At 38.2% G+C, this 27,712-nt stretch overlaps 1 protein-coding gene and 1 pseudogene across 3 annotated transcripts in view; both read right to left on the bottom strand.

The window, feature by feature from the left end:
- ROBO2 (roundabout guidance receptor 2) overlaps positions 1–27,712 on the bottom strand; it is a 1,769,701-nt gene that overhangs the window by 1,129,310 nt on the left and 612,679 nt on the right. The window lies entirely within an intron of this gene.
- The window catches only part of LOC112619780, a 200,423-nt pseudogene continuing 191,327 nt past the window's right edge, over positions 18,617–27,712 (bottom strand). The window contains exons 2-3 of the transcript XR_003118296.1: positions 20,327–20,429; positions 18,617–20,088 (exon numbers count right to left, since the gene is read on the bottom strand). The product of XR_003118296.1 is annotated as a lipopolysaccharide-induced tumor necrosis factor-alpha factor pseudogene (transcript). The remainder of the gene's footprint in view (positions 20,089–20,326; positions 20,430–27,712) is intronic.

Raw genomic sequence — 27,712 nt, 5'->3', positions numbered from 1 at the left:
CACTCCAGTTACCAAAGCTCTCATTATTTATCCCTTGTAGTCAGTACGTCTGCAAGCCATTTCCCTTGGCCTTTTCCAATTCATATTCTTCTCCTCCTTTCAGGTCCCTGACATTTCACTGGAGTTTTGTCTCTTCCAACAAACCTTTTTTTTTTTTTTTTTTTTGGTTCCTCGTGCATACTCAACTCTGTGTTACAGGAATGCCTTTTTAGGCAAGTAAGTACCGTTAAATGTTATGCTGCATTCTTAGAGTGTCCTTTAAAATGGAAATAGCTGTGTTAACAATCTTGGCTAAAACGCAAGGTTAGCTGCTCTCCAGTAGGATCCAAAAACTGGGTACAGATCTCCTCAGGTATACTCAAGTTTTCGTAATGCATTTCATTAGAGTTGGACATTTGCATGAATATATTAGACCAAGTGTCCTCTTTTCTCACCTGGAAAAGCAGTATTCTCTTATCATCTTCTGGATCATTGGCTCAATTACGGAAACTCTGTCAGGACATTTTTGTTGGTTAAATTTTAATGCTTTCAGCTTTCTGACATTAGAAAGGAGAAAAGCCTCAATAAAGAAGAATGGGAATAGGCAAATCCTGTTTCTGTCTGACCTACTAGTCTGTCTTTATATTTAGACTTCCCCCCCCCCCCCCACAGACTATTTCTAGTAGAATGCCTTTATTTCACATTTTTGAAGATGGAACAAAACCGGGTAATTTTAGGTTTTTCCAATGGTTTAAATATTTAAGCTTTATACTTTGCTACTTAAACAGGATGGATAATACAACTCAAACATTTTTATCTCAAGGAGAAAATATGTGAAGATGCCATTTGATTTGTTCATTCTTGAATTTTGTGGCCTACTATGCATGAATGAAACACAATGCAGAATCTTTAATGGCAGCACATTAGCATTCTTTTTTTTTTTTTTTAATTTTACTTAAAGTTTTGGGATACATGTGCTGAACGTGCTGGTTTGTTACATATGTACACATGTGCCATGGTGGTTTGCTGCACCCATCAACCTCTCATCTAGGTTTTAAGCCTCACATGCATTAGCTATTTGTCCTAATGCTCTCCCTCCCCTTTCCTCCCACCTCCGACAGGCCCCAGTGTGTGATGTTCCTCTCCCTGTGTCCACATGTTCTCATTGTTCAGCTCCCACTTATGAGTGAGAACATGCAGTGTTTGACTTTCTGTTCCTGTGTTAGTTTGCTGAGGATGATGGTTTCCAGCTTCATCCATGTCCCTGCAAAGGACATGAACTCATTCTTTTTTATGGCTGCATAGTATTCCATGGTGTATGTGTGCCCCATTTTCTTATCCAGTCTATCATTGTTGAGCATTTGGGTTGGTTCCAAGTCTTCGCTATTGTAAATAGGACAGCACGCTAGCATTCCACTAGATATATTACCAATATTAAAATGTAAAATGATTGGTTTTCCAAATACTGCATGACGTCACTTATAACTGGGAATTAAACACTGGGTACACATGGACATAAAGAAATATGGGGAAAAAGATACTCTGGATCACTAGAGAGGGAAGAGAGGGATGGAGGCAAGGTCTGAAAAACTACCTATTGGGTACTATGCTCAATAACACGGTGATGGGTTTATTTATACATCAAATCTCAGCTTCACACAATTTACCTCTGTAGCAATCCTGCACATGTACCCAATTCTAAAATAAATTTGAAAAAGAAAAAAATATATATTGGTTTTCACACCAAGGAGCTGATAGTCCCGGGGTGAGAAGTTTTATGCACGTACTGCTTTAGAAGATAGCAACAGCAGGTAAACGATGGTACGTGATGTAAACACATGCCTGCTCTCAAGATGTATATGATTAATATCCTAACTCAGTGACACAGGTGGTTAATGTTAATTCAGAAAAGAAAAAGATAAGTCTGGATCAAAAATTTTAAAGACATCTTCTTTGTAGAAGTTATAATCCTGCTGGACACTGGGAATTGCCTACATAGAAAACAGAAGGGAGAGGGAAAAATAAACAGAGGGAACTTGTTCTTCTTTGAGTTTGTATGTAGTTAAAACAGAATCTTTGTTTTTTCATTTTCTGCATACATATACTTGCCCACATGTGTATGAATATGGGGTGCGCGTGTGTGTGTGAGTTTTGTCAGGCCTCTGAGCCAGAGTTCATCCATTATAACCCCTGTGACCTGCACATATACGTCCAGATGGCCTGCAGGAGCCAAGAAATCTGGAGCAGCCAAAAAAAAAAAACACACAACAAAAGTGAAACCCCAGTTCCTGACTTAACTGATTAACCCAAACTTGTCCAAAACTTTTAGGTGATGACTTAACCGACAAAAGAGGACATAGTATGGGTTCATGTACCTTTATCTCTACCAGACCTTTCCCAAATCAGTCAGCGTCTGAAGAAAATGTTCTTTCCCATCAGACCCCACTCAATATCCACCTTATGGCGCTCCACCGCGAGGACTGTTCCCGCCCTGTCCTAACCGATCAGTGGACCCTGTGATATCCTTCTCCAGGATGATGAGTCTCATGATCTCTCCACCATGTGACCCCCACCTGCTGACAACAGATAAGCACCTTTACCTGTAACTTTCCACGGCCCACCCACCTCTCTACAGCTGCCCCTCTCCTGTCTCCCTTTGCTGACGCTCTGTTCGGACTTGCACCCAAGTGAACAAACAGCCTTGTGGCTCACACAAAGCCTGTTTAGGTGGTCTTCTCTACGGACTCATGTGACAAGCTTGACTTTCCCTTTTCCATGCTTTGTTTCCATTATGCTTATGTCTGGAGGATATATTCTATTTTTATAATCTTTCCGGTTTAAAACACTCATATGATGTGTGCTTTCACATGAGCACGTTTTCCTCCCGGGTTTAAATAACTGTGCAGTTCCCCAAAAGAAAAGTACTTTTTAAGAACAACAAATAATTAATTTGAGTCCTATTTTAAAACACTCCTATTATTCCAAATGGCGCAGATATGCTGAGCGGGGAGGTTGTCCTCACAGAAATAAAGAAGAAGAAAAACAAAACACCGTTTTGAACTCAGTGTCTGACAGGCATTGTGTTTAATCCTCACATCCCAACACGCTGGCATTTCTCTAGACCCATGCCTAAATGCTGTGGCATACACATGGGCTAAAGAGATGTATGACTCGAAAAAGTTGTTTTATTTAACGGCATGCATAAATTCTAAAAGCCTGGAAATTCATTATTTAATAGCCTCCCTTCTGATGAAATCCTCTTTTAGGAGATTTTGAATATTTCTTCAAAACATTAGTTAATATAAAACAAGATGAAAGTAACTAAATATCATCCAGATAAATAGGATGGATTATTTTCTTTCTTTCTTTCTAGTATCAAAATTTTCAATAGCTTCTTAGTTTATCAAATATATGTTGTATTTTAAAAAGTGTTTCAACTTAATCATTATTTTGAGGAACTGATATAAGACATGACCCTACTCTTCTCAAAGTTTATAATGATGTTTATGGGGATAGCATGAGAATGGGCTTTCTAGGCTTTCTTTCTCAGAATTATCAATGTAGAAGTGTTTTCTTTTTTGCTATGGTTTTATGGGAGCACAGAGGCTTCCTTGCTTAGAACATGCATCTTTTAATGAAAGGGATATATCACTTTTCACATGTCAGTCATGTCACAAAAATCACTGCGAGTTGCTAGAACAGTTGCCTAACTTGAGGTGAGGAAAATCACCTGTCACCGCTGACAGAGAATATAAAGTGGCAAGGTCAAAATTGTACATTATACTTATAAGGCAAACTGCCTATATCATTCTTGAAAAGTTAACATATTACTGAACATTTAATGACAAATTCTTATTATTTTGATCATATGAAAGGACAGTTTAAAACATGTACAACCATAACATTTGAAAGAAAGGACTTGTTTCCCACTCTGATGACAACGGTCAGATGACTAGAACATCCTCCAAAGGCATGTGAAGTTAGAGACTGGATGTTTCTCAGGCTGCCAGGGAAATCAGTCATAACTACACCGGAAAGGTCAGAGTTTTATGCTTTCAGTTTTTCACTAATTCAGAAATCAAATTGTCACTCTTTTCACCAGAAGTGGAGATTATGAATTCAGCATTCAGCTATCACATGGAGAAGCTTACTGCAGAGAAGAAAAGGAGAACAGAATGAAAGGTCTAGTTGGGAGGAGGAAGGTTGTGGAATAGGACACTCTTGTAGACAAAGTCATGTCCTGATTAAGTGAGGCCAGGAGAGGCAGGGCGTAAGAGGAAACAGTGTACCTTCTATTTACTAAGAACGCAGGTTCTAGTGTTGAAAAGAAACGGGTTTAACTTCTGCCCAAACTCTTATCAGACATGTCACTTTGGGCAGAGTACTTATTTGATCTTCATTTTCTCGTCTGCAAAATGGGTATTATGACAGACCTGTTTTGGGAGTTGGGGAAGAATTAAATATGAGGGTAAAACGTTCTGCATAGTCCCAGTGCGTAAAATACATTCAGTAAATGGTAGGTTTAATGTTTATTCTTAAAACTAAACTTAAGGCATATTCAAAAATTAAGAAAATAGTGTTGCTTTTTCAACAAATAGCACCAGAAGCCTTGATATACTATACAACAACTTCACTGGATTACTGTTGAATCACCAAGAGGAAAGAATAAACATGTGCTTAGGGAACCAAAACAAGGAAACTGTACAAATAAAACAAAAATGGAAAGAGAGGGAGAAGATCAGAAAGGCTATGAGGCAGTTGTTTTACCTTTTTCATGATGTAAGTTTTGTCATATTTAAAAATAAAATCATAAGTTAGTCAATTAAAAAATATATTGGAGAAGACGTAATAATTTAAATATTTATATCCTCTGAAGAATTTGGCTTTGAATGAGATTAGAAGGCAGGGGATATCAAAAGATATCATTGAACCGAAAAGAAGAGAAGCTCAAACCAGAGTAAAGGCTTGTCACCAGCTTCTTAGTTAAAGAAAGTGAAGTATGCTGTTATTAGAAGCTCATGCTAAAATATCTGTACCATGGTGTATATGCATTTGGTTCAATGAATTAATGGTGAAAATAATAGTTTTCATTAAAGTGAACTTTAATTCATTCACAGTAGATTCTTTCATTACTTTTATAATGTCTCAACTTAGGAAGTTCTTGATATATACCTTCATTCTTTTTCTCTGAGGTCGGACAAAAAAAAATATATGTCCCACTTTATTTTCAGTAGAATTTTTATGACGTTGTTTCAAAAACCTCAAAATCTATTGAGAGGCCAAACGTTATGCATCAGTAATTTTTATATCTTAGCATAACTGAAGTTACGAGCTTCTGCAATGAAGGAGTAGAGCATATATGTTGGGGACACAAGCGTGGGAAGTAGAGACTTTTCTGACAGAGGAGGCTGGCAGCACTCACAAAGGGAAATGAACGCCAACAGGGAAGTTGAGGGTATTTTACAATAACACCAGAAACCAGTCTTGTTACTGTCTTTACTGATGTTGCAGGATAATCTTTTTTGAAATAGTATCTGCTGTGTATTTTATTCCCCCAAGTTATAATTTTCCCAAACTCTCAACCTTCTAAAGTTTGTGCATACATTTCATTGGAGGCAGGGTGGAAGGAGCATAGAAGAAAAGAAGTCAAAGTGAGCTTAATTGATTAAAATAGGGCTTTGCATGTTTCCAATCTGAGGATCACTTTCACTTGCAAGATGTACTGAGACAAGAGGGGGTTCTGGATATTCAATCTCTATGGAGGTCAACCAAATAATAAATTATGATAGAGAACTAAGGAAAGAAGGAGCTAAATTACTGAGATGAGAGGGGGTTCTGGACATCCAATCTCTACAGAGGTCAACCAAAGAATAAATTATGATAGAGAACTAGGAAAGAAGGAGCTAAATTACTGAGATGAGAGGGGGTTCTGGACGTCCAATCTCTACAGAGGTCAACCAAAGAATAAATTATGACAGAGAACTAGGGAAGAAGGAGCTAAGTTACTGAGACGAAAGGGGGTTTTCGGATGTTCCGTCTGTACGGAGGTCAACCAAAGAATAAATTATGATAGAGAACTAGGGAAGAAGGTATGGCATGATGTAGGATGTTGTCATCACACAAGAGAGAGAAAATCGTTTTCTACTCTGAGCTGGAGATGCAGGAGCAGTTCAGAGGAACACTGCTGGGATTGGGCTGCTGCCTGTCTGCCTGGTAATAGAGTCAATGTCTTCCAATTCCAAGGCCTACATCAAGGCAGGGAAGTCTGAGTGAGAACTTAAAATGAGACAAATCAGGAGAATCCAAAATCATGTGTAGCTTCTGTTCTTTTTTCCAGCTGGGAGTCCAGGGGAAAATTACTTTGTAAGAAATCCTACATCTTTATAGAATTGCCATCGGCACTGACACGTAGCCCTGTGTGCACTCTGGATAAGCGGTAGTCATGATGACCAAAGTAAGGTAGATACACAGGTGCAGGCCTCTTGAGGCATAAAGAGGGCCCTGGAATGGTGTTTCCAGTTTATCTGTGGCCAGAAGGTGGCATGTGGGAAACCTAGATGATAGAGTGTCTGCCAAAGTGCTAAAAGGACACAGAACAGAAGATCCTCGGACCAGGAGAGGAGAGAGGAAGTGAGCAGATCTGACACAGAAAGACAAAAGCAGGGATCATGGACCAGTTACACCAATAGTGGATACTAGCAATAATCTGAAAATTATGGAAATAAGCCACCTCCACATATCTTAGCACCATGGTATTAAGTAAGTCTTCCCTGTGTTAAGATGCTGCAGGGGAAAATAGAAGAGGGAGAAGGGGAATAAGATTTGAACTGATGGATTTAACTGAAAGACAAACAACATGCTTTACTCTAGAAACCCATTGATATCTTAAATTATCAAGATCAAGCTTTTTCTTTCCATTAGTAGTATGAATGGGAAGTTGACTAATTGTATAGAAAAGAAAATAATTTTAATTATAAATAAGAATAACAAACATCATCTCATTGAATACACATTTCCACAATAATTCACACATTTTAGAAACAAAAGGCATCTCATTTTTATTTCATTATATGTCACAGTGCAGACCTTTCTCAGTGGAGTTTAGATCTGTGTACATTATTATCATTATTGGCATCATTATTATTGTTATCTTTTTTTTAGAAAGAGAAGTTGAGAAGAGGAATACCGTCCTTGCCTCTCACTTAACCACAGCAGCAGGCAGGGGACCCAAATACTCCAATCCTACCTGGAATACATTCAGGGCAATGACATGCTTTCTTTCAAAAGAGCTGTCAACAATTTTACCTTTCTCATTCTCTCTTGAACCCATTTCAGACACGGTTTTTCCCACCACCACACTACAGAAACTGTTCTTATCAAGGTCACCAATGACCTTCATGCTGTAAATTCACTGTTAATTCTCCCACCTCTTCCTACTTGGCCTATTGGGAATAAGAGACTGTGGACCTTTCCTTGAAATACTTCTTCCATTTAGCTTTCAGGATACTGCACTTTTTGTTGTGCCTCTGCCTCTAACTGCTGCATCTCAGTATCTCCAGTTGTTTCTTCTCATTTCCGTAATCTGTACAAGTAGAAGTACCCTAGGCTTCAGTCCTAGGAACTCTTATGTTTTCTCTCCTCCTTCCCTTGGTGATCACATCTGGTCTCATAGATTTAAATACCATCTATATGCTAATGAGAAATCTACATATGCAGCCTAATCTGTCTCTTGAACTCCAGAATTTATAAGTCCAACTATCTGCTTGATTTTTCCAGTTGGATGTCCAATAGGTGTCTTACATGTAACAAGTCCAGTTCTGAACTCTCTATCTTTCCTATCTAATCTCTTCCTGCAGCTTGTTCAACTCAGTTGTCAACTAATTCCTCCCAGTTGTTCAGGCAAACCACTTGAAGACATCCTTGATCCCTGTTTCTCTCCGACACCACATTTAATCATCAGGAGAGTCTATTATATATATTCAAAATATTCATTATCTAACCGCTTGCTACTACCTTCAGTTCTACCCACCTTGTCCAAGCCACTGTCATCTTTCCTGGGTTATTGTAATTGTTCGTAAATGTGGCCTCCACCAGCTCTTGCCTCTCTATACATCTCATGCTGAACCTCAGGCACAGGGCCCCCACTAAAGGTAGGAATGTTACGTCACTCCTCTGCTCAAAACGTTCTCTTTAATTTTGCAGTAAAAATGAGGCCTTGAGTTTGCTACCCTATTTCCAATGATTTGAACAATCAGGGCCTGCACTCAGTAGACAGTCACTAAATATGTGTTGTATGAGTTAAGAATGAAGAAATAAAATTTCATATTATTATTCAAAGTAAGAGCTAAGGTCCTTATGGTGAGCTACGAGGCTTTCACATTCTGCACCCTACACCCCCATTTCACCTCTACCCTCTTTCCTGCTTCTTCCTTACGGCTAGACAGGGTCTTCCCCAAATCTAACAGGCACACTCTGGCCTCAGCACTAGAAGACTTGCCATTCCTTTTGTCTGACATGATTTTCCACAAGATCGCTCATGGCCCTTGTGCCGTCTGTCTTTGGTAAAAGTTTTTATGAATCCTTTCCTGACCATCTGATCTAAAACTAACACTCACCTGGTATTCTCTTTTCTGCTTTATTTTCTACATAACATAACATTTATCATTATGTAATGTGCTATATGTTTTCCTTATTTTTAAATAAAATCTCCTCCCCAAATTCTTGAATATAAATGTTGGCGCGTATTTTTTTTTTTAATCTCTTTTGTTTATTTATTTTCTCTTAATGCCTAGAAAGGTAGTATCTGGCATATAGTAGGCATTCACAAACTTGTGTTGATTTAATGAGTTAATCAAGCCAAATAATGTGAAGAAGGCCTGGTTTGGGTCACTGAGGAGCAGCATATGGAAAAGAATAAATTAGAAAGTTTGCAATATGAAATGGAATTAAATATGCTCAGATACTACTCCTGACATTGCCACTAATGGACTGTATCATCTTAAAGTATTTCTTGTACTTGAAAAATTTCAATGGCCTCATCTTCAGATAAAAATTAAGATAATCCATAAGATCCCTTGCATGTCTGATTTTTTTAAAATATTAATGATAGATTTTATAGTCTATTCTTTGGTCCCATTTAAGAAAACAGACATTTGTATAATTATTTAACTCTTACGTATTTTTATCAGTCTGGCTTTTGTGAGGATTACATGCATTATACCATTTTTTCAAGCCTTTTTTCCTCCAAAATGTAAACAATAACAAAAGAGAAAGTTTATAAATTTTGCTGTTAAACTTTCCAAAGTAATGATGACATGAAATAGAAAACTAAAATTCCACACACACACATAGAGCTGAAATTTATCAGAAAAAATATATAAAGCAATTTCCTTTTCCAGGCATTTTTCTCCCAGCTGGTCTAACAACATACATCATTGTGGCTTCTAAATTTTAATTTACAAGGAACAAATATGGTAGTTTTATAGGCTTCTGGCCATTGGAAAATCACTGATTGCAAGGCCTGTCTCCTCAGAAACAAATCAAAAGGTGACATATTCTGTTAACTTCCCATTATACATTCATAACATCATCTTTCAGTTCGGTGTCATAAAGAATTTATGTAGGACACTAATCATGCAAGACCACTAAATTGTTCTCATTTCAGTGATAATTGTTTACTCTTATAAATGGTTTGTGTTGAGTTGCAACAATTCAGCTGAATAAAATATATCTTTACCAGCCTGCACTGGGAAACAAAATTAACGTATAGATAGTGGAACCAAACTGATTATATAATACGATTATTAGAAAAAACTAAAATTGTATAGAGCTCTTCTCTTTTTTTTTTTTTTTTTTTTTTTTTTGAGACGGAGTCTCCCTCTGCCGCCCAGGCTGGAGTGCAGTGGCCGGATCTCAGCTCACTGCAAGCTCCGCCCCCCGGGTTCCCGCCATTCTCCTGCCTCAGCCTCCCGAGGAGCTGGGACCACAGGCGCCGCCACCACACCCGGCTAGTTTTTTGTATTTTTTAGTAGAGACGGGGTTTCACCGTGTTAGCCAGGATGGTCTCGATCTCCTGACCTCGTGATCCGCCTGTCTCGGCCTCCCAAAGTGCTGGGATTACAGGCTTGAGCCACCGCGCCCGGCCCAGAGCTCTTCTCTTTTCAATGACAAGAGCCAATGACAGGATAATTCTGCCACCTTCAATACAATGAATCTTGAAAAACAAAATGAAACAAAACAACATCACGTAGAATCAATAAACATGTAAAACAAACCCTGTCTAATATCTATATGACATTGTTGACCCTGGAATCAGGTAAAATGTCTTGTAAAGGAAACATAATGCACCTTGCTAGTCAATGAAGCTAAACTTAATTAAAGGGGTGTCAATCATTTGCTGGGAACAACAGAAAACAAAACCTACCGTTAAATTTATTCAGTATGGCCTTGTGAAATGTGCATGAGAACTCTAAGTCTTATGATCTGACTGTTAACCCTGCCCCACTATGCTTCTGTAACCTTAAGATTGATGCCCAGCCTTCTCTTGTCTCAGTTTTCTCATCTGTAAAATGAACGAGTTAGACTCCCTCATCCTGTAGGTTTGTCCTAATGTCAACATTTTATAAGTCTATGTGGGAACTCAGCTAATCAAGACCTGTTTTTTCCTTTAAAGCAATGATTTGAATGACTTGTCATCTGTTTTTAGATTTCTCCACTGCCTACTGAATAAAATAAGAATAGGATCAATTTGAGACAGCCCTTTCAGCCCAAGGGTGCCATAACTAATGGTACTGTCTGTTTCTGCTTTCTAAATGGAATCCTACTATGTACATTTTTTTCTGCGGTAAAGTGTCTACTTTATGAGCATAATAAATAGCAATCGCCCTTTAATGGCAACTTTAGCTGTGACCATTATGGCACAATTTAAGTGCTTAAAAACACTAATGGGAGTGATACAATGTTAATTATACTATGACTATGAAGGCTGCTGTACACAAGAACTCCTGCAAAATTAAGTAAAACCCTGGTTAATTCTAATTACAGTCTGTCTAGAGGAGATAAGAGAAATTAAGCACCTCTTTTTTGAGTGCATTCCTAATATAACAGCACAATTTGGCCACATTGGTTGAGAAAACATTTCAAGTGACTCAGAAAGTAGGATTCTGAAATAAAAGAATTTTTTTCCGTTTAAATAAGAAAGGAAGAAAGATGAATTACTTATACAGAAAATGCATCTTGACCTGAAACAATGCTTACGTTCTCGCCTTAAAGCCTAAGGTAACCCACTTTTAAAGAGCTCATTCATTAATCTGTCAGAAACAAAACAATATCATAGAGGTTTTCCTTATTTTAAAATGTGTTTTATACACTATTTAGAATAAATATATTTAAAAAACAAAACCACGAAGATCATCCTTCATCTTATCATCTGTGGAAAAATTGAAAACCAATTTTTCAATATTTATTTCAATTATTTTTGATTCTTTCCAAAATGTCTTGTCACTTCCTCTCTTTCCTCTTTTTCTTTCTACCATTTATTGAATGCATTCTATGTACTGGAAGCTCTATGTACTAGAGCTAGATATTTTTAAAAATGGGTAAAACAATTTTGCTGCCCTTAAGGGGTTTAGAGTCTAACAGAGAAAAACAAACTTGTAAAAGCAAAACAACGGTTTTGTTTACACCTCAGTATCTGTTATTAGATATACATGTTTCTTTCCTTGTCTTCCAGTGTAATCTTTTTCCTTTGAATTCCCTTGCTTTCCTTATTATAAATTGCTTTGCATAGATCTCTAACTCATGGGATCTTTATGAATCCAAAGTGAGGAGAAGAAATCAATTATTTGATTTATCTGATTTTATTATAATTATTTTTTTAGAAATAAGAGGGTCATAGGTTTTTAAGAAAACCCCCTGCTGGAAAGCCTGGCACATTTCAAAGTGCTACCATTTGAAAAGTGAGGGAACAACATTTCATAAATAATGAAAACAATTGTCTGGCAGTCTACAATTTCCAATACATACATTATTTTAATGGATCAAAAACCAAACACAGTAGTATAAGGGTAAGAGAAATCAACGCATTTTTAATGAATAAAAATGATAACTGATGGAAATCATTGAATTCCACTGAAAAATGTCCCATAATCTCTAAATTATAGGTATTAGGAGAGTAACCCAAACCATTAGAGTAAGTATCTGGGTGCTTAAAAATTGTCTCCCTCACCTTAAAGCATTTATTATCTATCTATAAGGGACCTTCTAATTTGTCAGTGTATCTAGATTTAAGTGGCCCATCGGGTATATATCAAACACCTGCCTTGGAAGGTTATTTCTCATTTTAGCAGTGCCACTTTTACAGCATTAGAGTAGCTTCAATGACATTTAATCTGCACTCCCTTTGAGCAATAATCATATCATTACTCTTTAGCAAATGTTTCCAAAGAGAGGATATTTTGTACACTCTTATAGTATATGGAGATCCTCAGCCTCACCTGCTGCCCAGTCAAATGAAACATAAACACAAGCTCATTAACATCTGTTATGGTCATTTTCTAAAATTTGTGTTGCTTATGTAACGATTACATCATTGGAATCATTCATTTTATATTTTCAGCCTCTTCCGTACTGACTACAGCATTTACTATTGAGCATTGCCAGCATTTCTCACGGAGCTTGCTTATCCCTCTATTAGGCTGTTGTTCAGTAGGAGCCTTGTTCCCATCACCAGAAAAGAGATATAAACAGTATTAGTAAGACTTCAACCTTGGACATAACTTTATTTTCTTCAGATTTTTCTCTGATATGTGAAGACACTACACACACACACACACACACACACACACACAGAGCATATTCACTTACCACTTCCTCCCCATCTTTATTCACTTGAAATCATTGTTTTCCAGATTGTTTCTTCCCATTAATAAACAATTATTTTTGCCATTTGCCTGATTTTTTTCCCATATGAAAATACAACATTGGAATCATTCATCTTATATTTTCAGCCTTTTCCTTAATAACTACAGCATTTACTATTGAGCATTGCCAGCATTTCTCACGGAGCTTGCTTATCCCTCTCTTAGGCTGTTATTCAGTAGGAGCCTTCTTCCCATCACCGGAAAAGAGATATAAAAATAAACAACTTAAAGAAACTATGAAGACTGAAAGAAATGTGCGGAGATAATGACAGAATGTGGAAGCAGTACATCTGGTGTGTTGGAGAGTGAAAAACCACAGGAATGAGCTCTATACAGAAGTGGAATGTGGCATCAGAGAAGCTTGAGATGCAGCTGTGGAGATGGCAGGTGGCTGACACTAACTCTCTGTGTGACCTTGGGCTAGCCACTAAGTTTACCTAGTACTAAGTTTCTTGTTTCATGTCTAAAACAAAGAGTTTAGTACCCTCAAAAGGTATTTCCAGAGGAAGGTACAGAGGAAAAGGGCAGAAAATTCAAGACATGTCCAAGTAACAGAAGAAAGGCAAAAATGAGACCAAATTAAAGATAGAATGGGAAAGTCGATTAAAAGCCTGGACTTCATTCTGTAAGCGACTAGGCATCATCAAAAATCCATCCTACAAATAAAAGTATTAATCATTTGGTCTTCTCCTTTAGACAGGCATATCACACACTCACACAGAAAAAACGGGACAATTTTCGTAGAATAAGTACATTATTCTCTCCCAAGCTTCTGTAAAGACTAAACAAACTTAAGATACTTGGAGCTGACCCTCTTTAAAGGAAAAAGAGACCAAAATTCTCCACTTGCAGTACTAGCTGTAGGTTAGGTCTAGAATATATATATGTATATATAAAATATGTTGTATATATTATATATAGTCTATATATGTATAAAGTTATATATATGAAACTTTATATAATTATTGTTATAATGATAAAGTATATAATATATACAGGTATCTATATCTATCTCTCTATATATAAATCATTACATATAACATAAGCTAATATGGAAATGAGGGGGATATGACCTCTAGCCTCCATTTGATGGTACTCAGTTTAGTTCATTTCAGGACAAAATTGGAGGCAGAGATTTAGGGCAAGAGAAAAACAATTGATAATCAATTCTTGCAGGTCACTAGTTTTACTTATGCTAATAAGTAGTACAGTGAATGTAGCATAGATAGATGAATTGCTGCAGGAAAATGCAGACAAATCATTCAGTGGAATCTTAGTTCAATATCCCAGGAAGGTAAATTGTTTGTCTAAACTCATAGTTTCCTTTGGATTGTTGGATTCAGGGTGATTTTTAACTTGTTATTTCTGTACTTAAAAACACCATGTAGTTCTCCATGAATTTAGAACTTATATATAAAGAAGAAAAGAACTTGTCTGTTTGTATTTTCAAACTTGACATTTTGCTTTTCAAATTAGTTTTTACACATACTGCCTTGTTCTCATTTTTGGTCAGCTGTATTTTATTGGATTGATGAAGAAAGATGGAGAGTGACAGACAGACACATGGGCAAACAGTTGGAGTTAGGAAATAAGCAGTGGGGTGAATAATCCCCAAACATAGGGTAATTGCAAGGAAAATTTCATTTGGCTCTTGAATACACACAATGAGTTCTAGAGAATAGATTTACTTCTCTAATTACTCTATGTTGTACTTGGGCCAATGCTGAAATGATTTCACATTCCCTGGGCATATACCAACTGTTGAGGTGAGGAGGGGCCCATAAACATACTGGATACAGAGGGAAAAACATTTTTTTGCATACCACACACAATGCAAAATGCTATTCTTAGAGCGTTGTCTGTATTGTTACAAAACTAGTTGATTTCTTTAATTTAGATGAAGGATTGCACAAAGTTCTTGAAAAACAAAAACATAAATCAAGTTGATTTATTTATTCTGATTTGATCATCCAAACAGCTAACTTCAAGCCACATATAGACGCACATATAGTCAGAGTGAAATATATGGCCATGTGGCTTATAAACATTGATCACCTTTCCTAGCTTATATATAAAAAATTGAAATTGAGTTATATTTAATATACAAATACCATATTTATAATAACTCTATGAGAATAATATAAACTTAGAAAGAAGATATACTTCTGAAGGTCAATTCTAAAAAGAAGTGCAGACAAAGAAGGCAAGGAACAAAAGAAAATATATATATTACGCTAGAGTTTTTCCACCCTTTACTTTGCAATGAATATGGTGGTTATCTAGAGACACTTCACCATTATTTAACCCATATTTAACAGAACGATATAGGCATTGCTATTTTTCCATTGAGAAAGTTGAGGCTTGCAGAGTTTGATGAGGTTATTGTAAACATGATAGAGATTTAGTAAGTAAAATATTTCAAATTTGGACCCAGATAAATCTGTTTTCAAAACTTGCTTCTGCTATTCCTGCCCTTTCCCCTATTCCTACCCTTTCCCCCATTCCTGCCCTTTCCCCCATTCCTGCCCTTTCCCCATTCCTGCCCTTTCCCCCATTCCTGCCCTTTCCCCCATTCCTGCCCTTTCCCCCATTCCTGCCCCACCTCCCCGCCTCTGCTGTTCTCCTGGGGCCTTGTCAATGGTTGGTGACAATGACTCACTGGAATGACCTGCCGACTGGGGCCTCCACTGGAATCACGCCGTGCAGAAGGCACTTGCTGGGCGGGGCAAGGTGGCTCACGCCTGTAATCCCAGCACTTTGGGAGGCCGAGGTAGGTGGATCACTTGAAGCCAGGAGTTTGAGACCAGCTTGGCCAACATGGCAAATCACCGTCTATACTAAAAATACAAAATTAGCCAGGCGTGGTGATCCATGCCTGTAGTCCCAGCTACTTGGTAGGCTGAGGTGGGTGAATCGCTTGAACCCGAAAGGCAGAGGTTGCAGTGAGTTGAGGGCACACAGCTGCACTCCAACCTGAATGACAGAGGGAGCCCCTGTCTAAAAAAAAAAAAAAAGAAAGAAGCAATTGTTGCTACAACTGGTTTTTCACATCAAACTTCTGGACAAATAATATGAGAGGCACCTTTAAGAAAAAAATAATAATAAATGAAGAAGAGAATTCAATGTTTTCTATAGTATGCTGGGAACTCACTCTAAGAGACAGTCCAGTCCAGATATGAAAGGTTACATTCTGAAGCCTGATGCTAAAAATCAGAAAGGCCCTTCTTAAAATTCAATAGCACTTTTTAAATGTTTTAAAATGTTTGGTTTGTTTTGTTTTGTCAATATGTGGACTACTACCATCCTATAATGTAGAGGTTTCTTGAGATTATTTGATTTATGTGAATTTTGCATTTAAAACACAGAGACTGATGAGAATTAGAGGCTCCAAGGTCCCACAGTGGAATAGACCAGGACTAAAACATTGGTCACATTATTGATTTGGACCTGAGTTTCTTACAGAGGAAAATGAGAAGTTGGACTAGATAACTGGTAAGATCCTTTCCAGCTGTAAAATCCAGTGACCGTAAGCACTCTGATTCTCAGCCCACTAATCTGTGTGCCCTTTATAGGATGCTATACTACTTATCATCACAGTTCTAGAAAGGTTTTTTTTTTTTTTTTTTTTTTTTTAGATGGAGTCTAGGTTTGTCACCCAGGCTGGAGTGCAGTAGCAAATCCTGGCTCACTGCAACCTCCACCTCCCAAGTTTAAGTGACTCTCCTGCCTCAGCCTCTCAAGTAGCTGGGATTACAGGTGTCCATCACCACACCCGGCTAATTTTTGTACTTTTAGTAGAGGCAGGGATTTCACCATGTTGGCCAGGCTGGTCTCAAACTCCTGACCTCAGGTGATCCACCCGCCTCGGCCTCCAAAAGCGCTGGGATTACAGGCGCGAGCCACTGCACCTGGCCTAGAAATCCTTCTCATGTGCTGAGGCCCAATGATGCAGCTCTTTGAGGGTTAATCGGAACGTGTAATAGAGAAAAGGAAGAAGGGAAGCAGCCACTCCCAGGTTTGGTGGAATCCACTGACACGGAGAGGGACTAAAGAGGTATTTATATTGGGATTATAAGATAATAAGGGGTCCCTATTTGAATGAGTCCTTGGGTGCTCTGAGTCTGCTCTTAGGCTTTTGGGCTGACCTACTTAATTTGTAAAATATTCGTTTCTTGATTTCCCCCCTCCATTCCAGTTGCATTGATCTTGTCAAGGGTATCAATGCATCTGAGCACTGGGAAAAGGAAAAGACTGACTCAGATCAAAGGTACTTAAACCTTAAGCCAGAAACTTTAAGAAAAAAAAAAAAGGAGCCTTAAATGGAAATACATACTTTGCAATTCACTTCCTTTCCCCTCTCTATTTCTATTTTTGTCTTACATCTCTTCTAGCAAAAGGATGAGCTTCATGTCTATCATTTTGGCAGTTTCCAATGTCTTAGTATGCAAATCCCCTGGTACACAAAAGTGAGAAGGGTAAAATCTGGGACCTTGTAGTATAGGCCACAATGCTAGCTATTTTCTTAGAGATGTCAAGCTAGTTTATTAAAGTTATCCCCTGACTGTCGTGTATTTACTCACCTTCAACCCTCTACCTTGCTTTGCTAGGTAATTGCAGACAGAGGGTTTGGGAAAGTTTAACCATGTACATTTTAATTAATTTCTGAAATCATCAGTACATTTTTTATACCTGTGCAAATGTCTTAATTGATATCAAGAGTCAGCAAACCCTTTTGTAAATATTTTCAGCTTGCAATTCATATTGTCCCTGTTATAACTACTCAACTCTGCTCATGTAGTAGGAACACACATAAACAAATGGATGGCTGTGCTCCAATAAAACTTTGTTCACAGAAATGTTGAACTTCTGACCATACATTTGTGCCACAGTATTAAACTATCATTATACGTTAAATATCACTGGATATGTAATAAGGTGTTGGAAACTATTCCTTCTGTCTGGATTTCTCATTCTTCGCCTTGCAGTGAAATCTTACTCAACTTTCTGAGTCCAGATCAAATATCACATCCTCTGGGAAGTTTTTCCAACCTCTTCTTCTCGTGGTCACCCCTGGATCACCAATGAGTTAGTTTTTTTTTTTTTTTTTTTTTTTTTTTTTTACCAGGTGAACCAAAGACTTTATTTTTCAAAAGCAGGTAACACCAAAGTACTACGTGGTATCCATATTCATTGCAAAAATGGTAATTACTGGAATTTTCCAAACGTCAAATGACGTAAGGGGGATCAACAGTTACCACTATCATTTTCAACCAATATACAGATGTTTGCTCAAGGTCTAGGCTTTATTTCTACATAGTAGTATTCACATGAGTTCCCTAGGCTGAATTATTGTCAAAACAAGGACTCTTGAAGGTCGAGCCCAGCCTAGTCTTGACTTCAAAGATGACACAGCAGCCAACCTAGAATCCTGGCTTGCTGCTTGAGTCCTGGAAGTCATGTCTTCTGATGTTTTACAACAAGCCGTGTCTCTGAAAACTAAAAGCAGACTTCAGATTCCTCTGAAACAGCTCTGGTTCCCAAGTGTTCCACACCGTGGTACCCAGAGATGCTCAAAATGTGCTTTCCCTTATCTTTCAAAACCCACCACCAGGAACCCAAGAGGGACCCCACTTGGAGAGTTCCAAGATGAAGGTGTTTAAGAACCACGTTAACCCCAAGCAAAGGCAGCGGATGAAATTATCCGTTTCTTTTCCTTGTTTTTTTTTTAAGTGAGACTACCTTGGCAAATGGGAAAATGACACCAATCATATGATTAGAGAAAATTGTTTTATAAATCCTCCTCTTGAAATTATGTTCAGGCCCACACAGTAGCTTATGCCTGCAATCCCAGCACTTCGGGAGGCCAAGGCAGAAGGATCACTTGAGCCCAGGAGTTCGAGACCAGCCTGGGCAACACAGTAAGACCCCGTCTCTGTTGTTTTTGTTGTTGTTTGTTTGTTTGTTTAAAGAAAGAAATTCTGTTAAAAAGTATTTCAGACCAAAAGGAGGTCATAAAAACTGTTCATATAATTACCCTATGAGAAAAAAATCCCTGTATGGAAAGGGGCACTGAAGATCTGGCACAGAGAAACAAGGGGAGACAGTGCAGTGATAAAATCCAGCCCTGGTTTTCTAGCATGCATTTATGACCTCATGGATATGTCTGTACTGGGTGTTAATAGCCCCTCTTTGTACTTAAAAATAAATTAGGAAATTAAAGTGAATCTGTGTGCTAATGAAGTCTGAAGTTACAGAATCTAAAAGCCAAGCCTGTAAAGTCTGTAAGGCAAGATCTTTATCATCAGGGATGGGAAGAGATGGATAAGATAATGGTAGGCACTAAAGGCTGGTTCAGCTGAGCTCCGGGCAGAACAGCCTCAAAAATAAGGCAACTGTGGCTTCTCAGTTTGAGGCTGCCACCAGAAAGGCCCACGGAGGCAGAAAAAAAGAGCCACTGATGGCAGATCACTGGAAGATACTCGGAGAGGGCAATGATCACAGTTGGATGGGAGGACTGAGGGTCACACGGAGGCAGGAAACCGTTGAACTGACACTCAAGGGGAATGTCTTTGCAAGTCCTATGCACGACTCCAAGCAGCAGTTGCCGGGGTTTGGAGGTTTGTTAGTTTTGCGACAGTTCCCCCCAAAAGAAGACATGAAGGTGGGCCCCCTGGAGAGGTGAGACCACCAGGGCAGAACCTCCACCAGGTGTGAAGCTTGATGAGAGGTGGAAAGGACTTCCTGCGGCACCCGGCTCCCTCCACGTCCGGCTGAGTCCTACAAACGCTTGTAGGTGCCCACCAGAGCGCTGCAGCTGGGACAGTGACGGTCCACGTCCTGCAGGGCGTCCACGCAGAAGGGGATGAAGCAGCAGGCCCGCCACGCACCCCAGCAGGCACGGGCTCCCGCGGGACAGCCAGGTCAGAGCACCGGCGTTACAGGACAGCTGACTCACGCTCCTCTTGTTGCAGGAAGGACAACGCATTTGGACAGGACGGTCCAAAAAGGGGATGGGGTGCTGCACACAGACCGTCTGCACGGTAATTGGATTGTTACTGGGGGTGGGCGCTGGCTGGCAAAATACGAAGCAGGATTCATGCCCTTCCCTCCAGGCCCTGTCATCAGCCCCGTCGTTGGCCGAGGCATGGGAGCCGGAGGCGTGGGGTAATGACCGTTAACAGCACCGTCTCTTCACACCCGGGCGTGGGAGCTGCGTGAGGTAATGACCGTTAACAGCACCGTCTCTTCACACCCGGGCGTGGGAGCTGCGTGGGGTAATAACCGTGAGGTAATGACCGTTAACAGCACCGTCTCTTCACACCCGGGCGTGGGAGCTGCGTGGGGTAATGACCGTGAGGTAATGACCGTTAACAGCATCGTCTCTTCACACCCGGGCGTGGGAGCTGCGTGAGGTAATGACCGTTAACAGCACCGTCTCTTCATAGGATGGCGGTGCAGACGGCGCTGAGGAAGGCCCCGTGGCCGCCTGGCGAGGTCCTGGAACCGCCAGTTCACCGCCGCCCGCGCCACCTGTCGAGCCGGGAGGTCAGAGTTAGTTTTATTCCCTCGGGCGTATTACTTCTTAAATAGATTTTTATTGTGTATTATGATGAGTTTGTACGTCTTTCTCCTCCAAAAAAAATTGTAGGTTTTTGAGAGAAGGATAAACTGTTATTCATCTTTGATCCCTATGGCCAAAGACTGACTGTAGCTTGTAATTCAATATGTAAGAAGTGATTGTTCGACACTATGCATCAGGAAATCTAAGTTCATTGTTTTTCTGCTTTATCAGAGAATCGGATCTTTTTAAATTCAAAGAGAACATGATGACATAAATAAAATGTGCTTCTTTATTTATTTTTAAAATAACACAAATAAAGATGTGAACTACGGCCGTAGCTATATATTTGTTTTTTGTAATACATAGGAAATTTAAAGAGGTAAAACCACCACATGAGCTGAGATAGAATACTACATTACCCAACTCGCCTTGCAGCTAGGTACTACACTATGATTCCTTCCTGGCCAATAAGAAGTGAGTGAAAAATGGTGTATGGAACTTTCAGAGACGCTTCTTAAAGAGACTTAACCCAGCTGGGAGGAGCACACTCTTGCCTTTCCTATCTTCCTCTTTCATCTGGAATGTGGAAATCATGATGTGATTATTTTACATGACACGCCTGTATCAAAACACCTCAGGTACCCCCAAAATATTATACCTACTATGTACCCACAACAATTAAAATTAATAAAAAATTTCTAAAAAAATCAAGAGTCAACTCCCAGTGGACACCTTGAAGCCAAAATACAGACAGTGCCTGGGTCCTTCAGGTCATATTGGTGCACTTCCATGCCTCTTGTGGACTGCCTTCTTAAAAAATTCTTTTATGTGTCATAATTGTTTCTGTTTTCCACTATGGAAGTCTACCGGACAATATCTCGCTGATATAGTGCTGTATGTTCCAATTCACATGAGTAATTACAATGTATTCTAAATCTTATGTCAATGTCTCTTTACTGAGTGTAGAGGAACCCCTGATGCATGATAAAGTAGTTTTTTTCTTAATATAAAAAATGAATGCCTCTGGAATGATAAACATCAGAACTTTCCAAAGTGACAATTACTAACCTTGTGTAAAATATTATTTTAAAGATAATTTAAATCTAAAATGACATGCAAAATGTGAATATGTTCTGTTCTCTGTTCTTTCCTCTCCACAAGGAGAGGAAAAGGTAGATACCCACTTTGGACAGCACTGTGTGTAAGTGACTTGAAGTATGTAGTCCAACCAGGCTACTGGTTTATATCCCAGATGTGTCATTTTAACTGCAGCAAGTTACTTAAACTTTCAATGGTTTTCAATTTCGCATATATAAAACAGGAATAGCAGTATCAACCTTATCGAATTCTGGGATCATAAAATGGGTTAATTGATATAACATACTTAGGCAGTATAAACATTGTTTTACATTTAGCTATCTTTTGTTTTTTGCCACCAACTGGATTTGGGTAGAAATCCATACTCTACTACTGCCATCTATGTGACGCAGGAAAAGTCAGTTCACTTCTCTGAGGTCTCAACCTTTTCTGATCTGGAAGATGAAGAGAAAACTATCGACCTATTAGTGCCACGGTGAAGTTAATCAAGATGCATATAAAGCCACTAGGTCAGTGCCTGGCTCATAGTAAACACCTAACAAATTGTCACTCTAACTTTTTATTTTTCCTTTTAGTTACTATCAGTCTTTTTTCCTCCCTTTAAACAGGCAATTTTATTGTCAGAATGAAGTGAAATTCCTCCAATGGGCAGATGTACTCATTCAACACTCACATATATGTACAAACATGGGTAAAAGCACTGAAATATATAGTCACATGCACGCATGTCCCCAGGAAACACAGTGCTTGCAATCACACTGTGTGAAAATTTTATACCAGTTATATTAAAAGAAAGTCATATGACATAAATACATAATTTAATGCACTTAAACCTGTTTTTCTTTCAAAACTACCTAGATAAAAGTTAAACATATAATATTACTGAAAAGGGATCCCATATTCCTCATCTCCATTCTTTAACTGTGCACAATAATCTCTGTCTCTTTAGAGCAACATTCTTTTTTAAAGTAAGAAGAGAAAACCTGAACATGACATGGGGATTAAGCAATAAAACAGCTGCCTAATTACCTTCAGGGACTTGCAGATCATTCTAGAATGTCATTCTGCCCGAGAAGCTCTCCTTCTAGTAACATTTATGCTTCTTATGAACGCTGTTTTTAGGTCAGAATGCTTGTCAAATTACAGAAAATTTGATCTTAGTTCCTTCTCGAAAATTAAAAGATCAGAAAACAGAATCTCTTAGGTCTCTATTAGTTACAATATTCTATGATTTTATGATTCCTTAGAGATTCGTTTTCCTAGAAATGGTTGGGAGAGAGGATGCAAGAACAGAGAGTACACAAGAGAACACTGGTAAACTTTAAAATGGAGCAAGAGCCAAGTTCACAGTCCAATGACACATTGAGAAAAATCTTGTAATACATTGTGTCCCTTTATTGCTACTGCCTCTTTAGTAATAAACGGGAAGCTACAACTCAATACGAGAATGTGTTCGAGGTCACATTTTGAACTTCAAAGAGACTAATGAAACCTTTGCGGAAGCTCTGAAAGCTGTGGGGAAGTCATAAAAAGGATACCATCTGCACTTTGTAGATTCATTCTTGGTGTGAACAGCAGCAGGTGTGGGCATGGAGGTAGGATGGGAGAAAAGAACAATGTGGGGGCTTCTGCTGCAGAGGGTCACAGGTTTCTGTTGCTCAGAGACTCCCAGTTATATTTTCCTACCATGAAACTACATTTATCAGCCAAAATCAGACTGTTAACAAATCCATTTCTCACTTTTTGTAAATTACACAAATGGAATTTTGACTTTTAGGGATGTTATTCTGTTAAAGTTTTAAACATATTACAGGGAAAGGTCTAAATAAACCAAGGTCCACTAGATGTCTAAATCTAGCTTTTCGTCTCTGACTTTTTCATAGCAGGTTTATATTTTTGACTTTTCACTTTCTTTAATGCCTTGCAGCTCTCAGTACCACATGTCATCGGCCAATATATAAAACTTGTAAGTGAAGCTGGGAGAAAATGAGACATAAATGAAGAATCACAAAACCATACATGTTTCTTTGAAAACAGTTCAAGTTTTCTACAAGTGACAGTTGGAACACATTTTGTTCACTGAGAATGAGAAGGTAATGAATGAATGACAGAGAGTGGGTTACCCATTCAATGGTTTTCTTTCTAGAGTTCAACAGTATTAAAGACAATAACTGTTCCTCTCCCACTGTACACAGTGCCGGACACAGAATAAATGCTCAATATATATTTTTATCTGTTGTTAATAAAGGAGCGAAGATATGCTTAGGCTTTATGTGCAAATGTACACAATGGAGAGCAAAAGCGATGTGTACACATTTGAATGGATGAATTTAACATATCTGAGTCATTTTATTAGTACAAAAAAATGCCTTGCAGGCATGTAAGAAATAATGATCAAGTTCCAATATCCAGTTTTGTTTTGAAAGGAGATGTACTATATTCCAGTTCCTTTTTGTGATCGTTGGGGAAAAAAGGAAATAATACAGTGGGAGAGGAACAGTTATTGTCTTTAATACTGTTGAACTCTAGAAAGAAAACCATTGAATGGGTAACCCACTCGCTGTCAAACGTTCGTTCCCTTCTCATTCTCAGTAAACAAAATGTGTTCCAACTGTCACTTGTAGAATATGTAGAAATATGTTATTTGAGAATAAAATAACAAATATAAAGTTAAAGTAGACCTCAAAATATAGAAATAAGTAACACGAACTTCATTTTTTCCCTTTCACCTGAATCCTTCTTTTAGTTTTAAAGATTGCTGAGCAATAGAAAGTCAGGGAGGGAGAAGGCAAGAAGGTATAAAGAAACTAACTTTAAAATTGGGTTAAAAAAGAACTATAGCTGCAAATTAAGGAAACCACTGTTTTAAACATATCAAACTAGAAATAGCTGCCATTATAGAATACAGATTAGTTAATGAAAGTGTTTATTATTGTAGAACAGAAGGTCAGAGAGAGAGACACAGCACAGGGCAATTCTGAAACAAGTTATAAATGAACAAACCATGAGAAGTGAGGGAAAAGGCTGAATTTAGGTGCTTATATTCCTATTATTTTCTGTAAAAACACCATGGAAACACCACCTCTAACTTGTGTGTGTCTCCGACCAAGGGCTAATGTGTGCTGTCATTAGTCAGCAGGTTGTTAATGAACAACGTTGTGGAAAGAAGAAAAAATGCAGGTGAACACTTCATTCAGGCAGTCATGTATCTAACCTCTGAGTTTCCAAAGTAATAATCAAAAATAAATTTTAAAATGTTCCCTTCATGAAGGAGAATAGGCTCTGTAAGTCCATATGATAGCTGGAGAAAGTGAGTTGAAGGTGAAATTTCAGGGAAAACTGACATTTAGAAGTGGGTTTCCAAAAAAAACAAATAAAAGTTGAAAAAGATTAAATAGAACTCCAAAGACCTCAACAATAATATAGGATTTTCCAATAACAGAGATTAAAAGGATAATGGCAACATTTGTCCAACAATATATTTATCTGATATCTTCATTATTATTATTTTTATAAATATTTCCAGTTGAATATTGATTTGGATAATGAAGAATATCTTGAAACACTAATGAACCACAGTTACCGGGCTTTTCTGAAGACTCAGCTGCTTTGTGAATTTTACTAGTTTATTCTCATGTTTGGGATTGTATCTTAAGCAATTCTTAAAGTTGAGGAGGTACGGAGAGGTTCAGGTGAGCACCTGGGTGGGCCCTAGGGGAGAGTGACTGACTACATGTAACATGGAGGGGAGAATCTTGAACCAAATCTGATCAAACATCTGGAAATCCCTCTCAGTTTATAAAAAACACAGGAAATAGAAGAACATGCGAAATGATATCATGGGGATCCAATTATCAAAATGTAGAATGTAGGGGAATAATGGGACAAATGACACACTTTTTTCAACAAGTAAATTGATGTTTAACATAAAAGAGTGACAGGTAGATTAAAAGAGACTTAGTGACATACCGACAATATGCAATGAAGACACTAATTAAAGTACATCAGTTCTAATCATATATTTATGAGACATCTGGGGAAATTTGAACACCTCATATTTGATAACATGAAGAAATGATTGTCAACATTTTTGGTAGTGTTAAAGGTATTTAGTTATTTTTCAAAAAGTTCTCACATACTTTTGGGTGAAAATTTTAAGGGTGAAATGGTAAGACATTTGCTCATTGCTTCACTTTTACCTGAGGTTGGCAGAAGTGGGTAGGATTACAAATGAAATAAGTTTGGCATAGTTTGATAGTTGTTTAAGCTGGGTAGTGGATATATGGAGTTTATTACACTCATCTCTCTATCTTTTGTTTATACATTTGAAAATTTTCAAAGTCAGTCAATGTGAACTATGTAAGACAAAATTAAATAATGAAACAATTCATAACTTTAAAATTATATTAAATATTTGATTTATACTTAATTTTGCTAGTTGGCCTATTTTAAATACTCAGAATAGCCAGGAGTGGTGGCTCACACCTGCAATCCCAGCACTTTGGGAGGCCAGGCCAGGTGTGGTGGTGCAAGCCTGTAGGCCAGCTGCTCAGGAGGCTGAGGCATGAGAATCGCTTGAACCCAGGCAGGAGGTGGAGGTTACAGTGAGCTGACATCACGCCACTGCACTACAGCCTGGGTGACAGAGTGAGACTCTGCCTCAGAAAAATAAAAATAAATAAATCGATAAATAAATACACACAATAACCTGAACACTTGTCCTGGCATTTTGGGGAAGGCAAAGTTGAGGATTAAAAACAAGAGAGTTGTACAGAATTCAAAGAGAAGTTAAAACAATGTGGCCTGCCTCATCACCATGTACCTTCAAGTTTCATTTGAATAAAATTTATAGCTTTTACAATGGCTTACAAGGAATTACGATTTACCCCGTGCTGCTGCTCAAATTGTCAAGAGACCTTTCTTGATCACTTTCTAAGGTAGTAGTACCATTACTCTCACTTCCTTTATCAGACTTCATTTTTTCTTATACTACTTATTTCTAAATTAAACTGTCTTATGTATTGCTGTGTTTATTGAACTTTTTTTCCCCTGCAGAATGTAATATTTATGATAACAGTGTTTCGTTTTGCTCATGGCTGTTATCCCATCCCTCAGAATAAGGTTAGCACATACAGGTTGAGGATCCCTTATCCAGAACACTTGGGACCAAACAGGTTTGGGATTTCTAAATTTTTTTCAGATTTTGAGATATTTGTATATACATCATGAAATATTTGAGGATGGGACCCAAGTCTAAACATGAAATTTATTTCTATTTCATATGTATTTACACACATAGCCAGAAGGTAATTTTATAAAATATTTTAAACAATTTTGTGCCTGAAAGAAAGTGTGTGTACATTGAACAATCAGAAAGGAAAGGCACCACCACCTCTGCCACCCGGGTGGACAATCTGTAGTTGTTTGAGATCACTCTTTTTCCTGACTGAATTTATAGGCTACTGACAAGCAGTAAGCAATCATTTCCTTATAATTATTCACAGCTAAGTGCCGAACAGTAAAAAATACCATTAATAGCATGAAAAAATTATGTGTTCAGAGTAACAGCACAGTAGCATTGCCAGAATACCTGTATCAGCTGTTAAACAACAGCAACAGCTGACAGTGGCGGGCCTTCAGTCTCTATCTGTGATGCTGAGTTTTGATTAAAGAGTTAAAGTACACTAGATATATATATATATATGAAGAAACATCAAAAGCAATTGAGGGACCGGGAAGGAGATTCTCTAGAGATAAGGAGGATTCTTCAGGCTTTTAAAAATGTTTCCTCCAGAGTCATCTGCCTCGTGAACAATGTTTTTGTTTTAGAAGTCTCTCTTTGATTTTACAACTGTCATGTTTTGTTCTGCCATGGATGCCTACTGCTCTTGTCCTTCAATAAGCCCATCACACATTTCCACCACGTCATTTGTAGGCATTTTTCAGGCAGTGTTAACACGGACATCACTGTCATGCTCAACTTGATTCACACCCATTTTGTCTATTTTACCATCAGGCAATAAATGAACAACTGGAGCCTCATTACCAATGTTAAAAACTTCTTTGATATCCACTTCTTCCCACTTACTGAGGGGCTCTGAAGATACCTGTTTTGCATATGAAAGGAAGTCAGACATAATTTTTCTCTCATTTG

Source organism: Theropithecus gelada, chromosome 2, assembly GCF_003255815.1.
Source record: "Theropithecus gelada isolate Dixy chromosome 2, Tgel_1.0, whole genome shotgun sequence".
NCBI classification, from domain to species: Eukaryota; Metazoa; Chordata; class Mammalia; order Primates; family Cercopithecidae; genus Theropithecus; species Theropithecus gelada.
The sequence above is the reverse complement of the archived record's forward strand: the minus strand, read 5'-3'. Positions and strand labels throughout refer to the sequence as shown.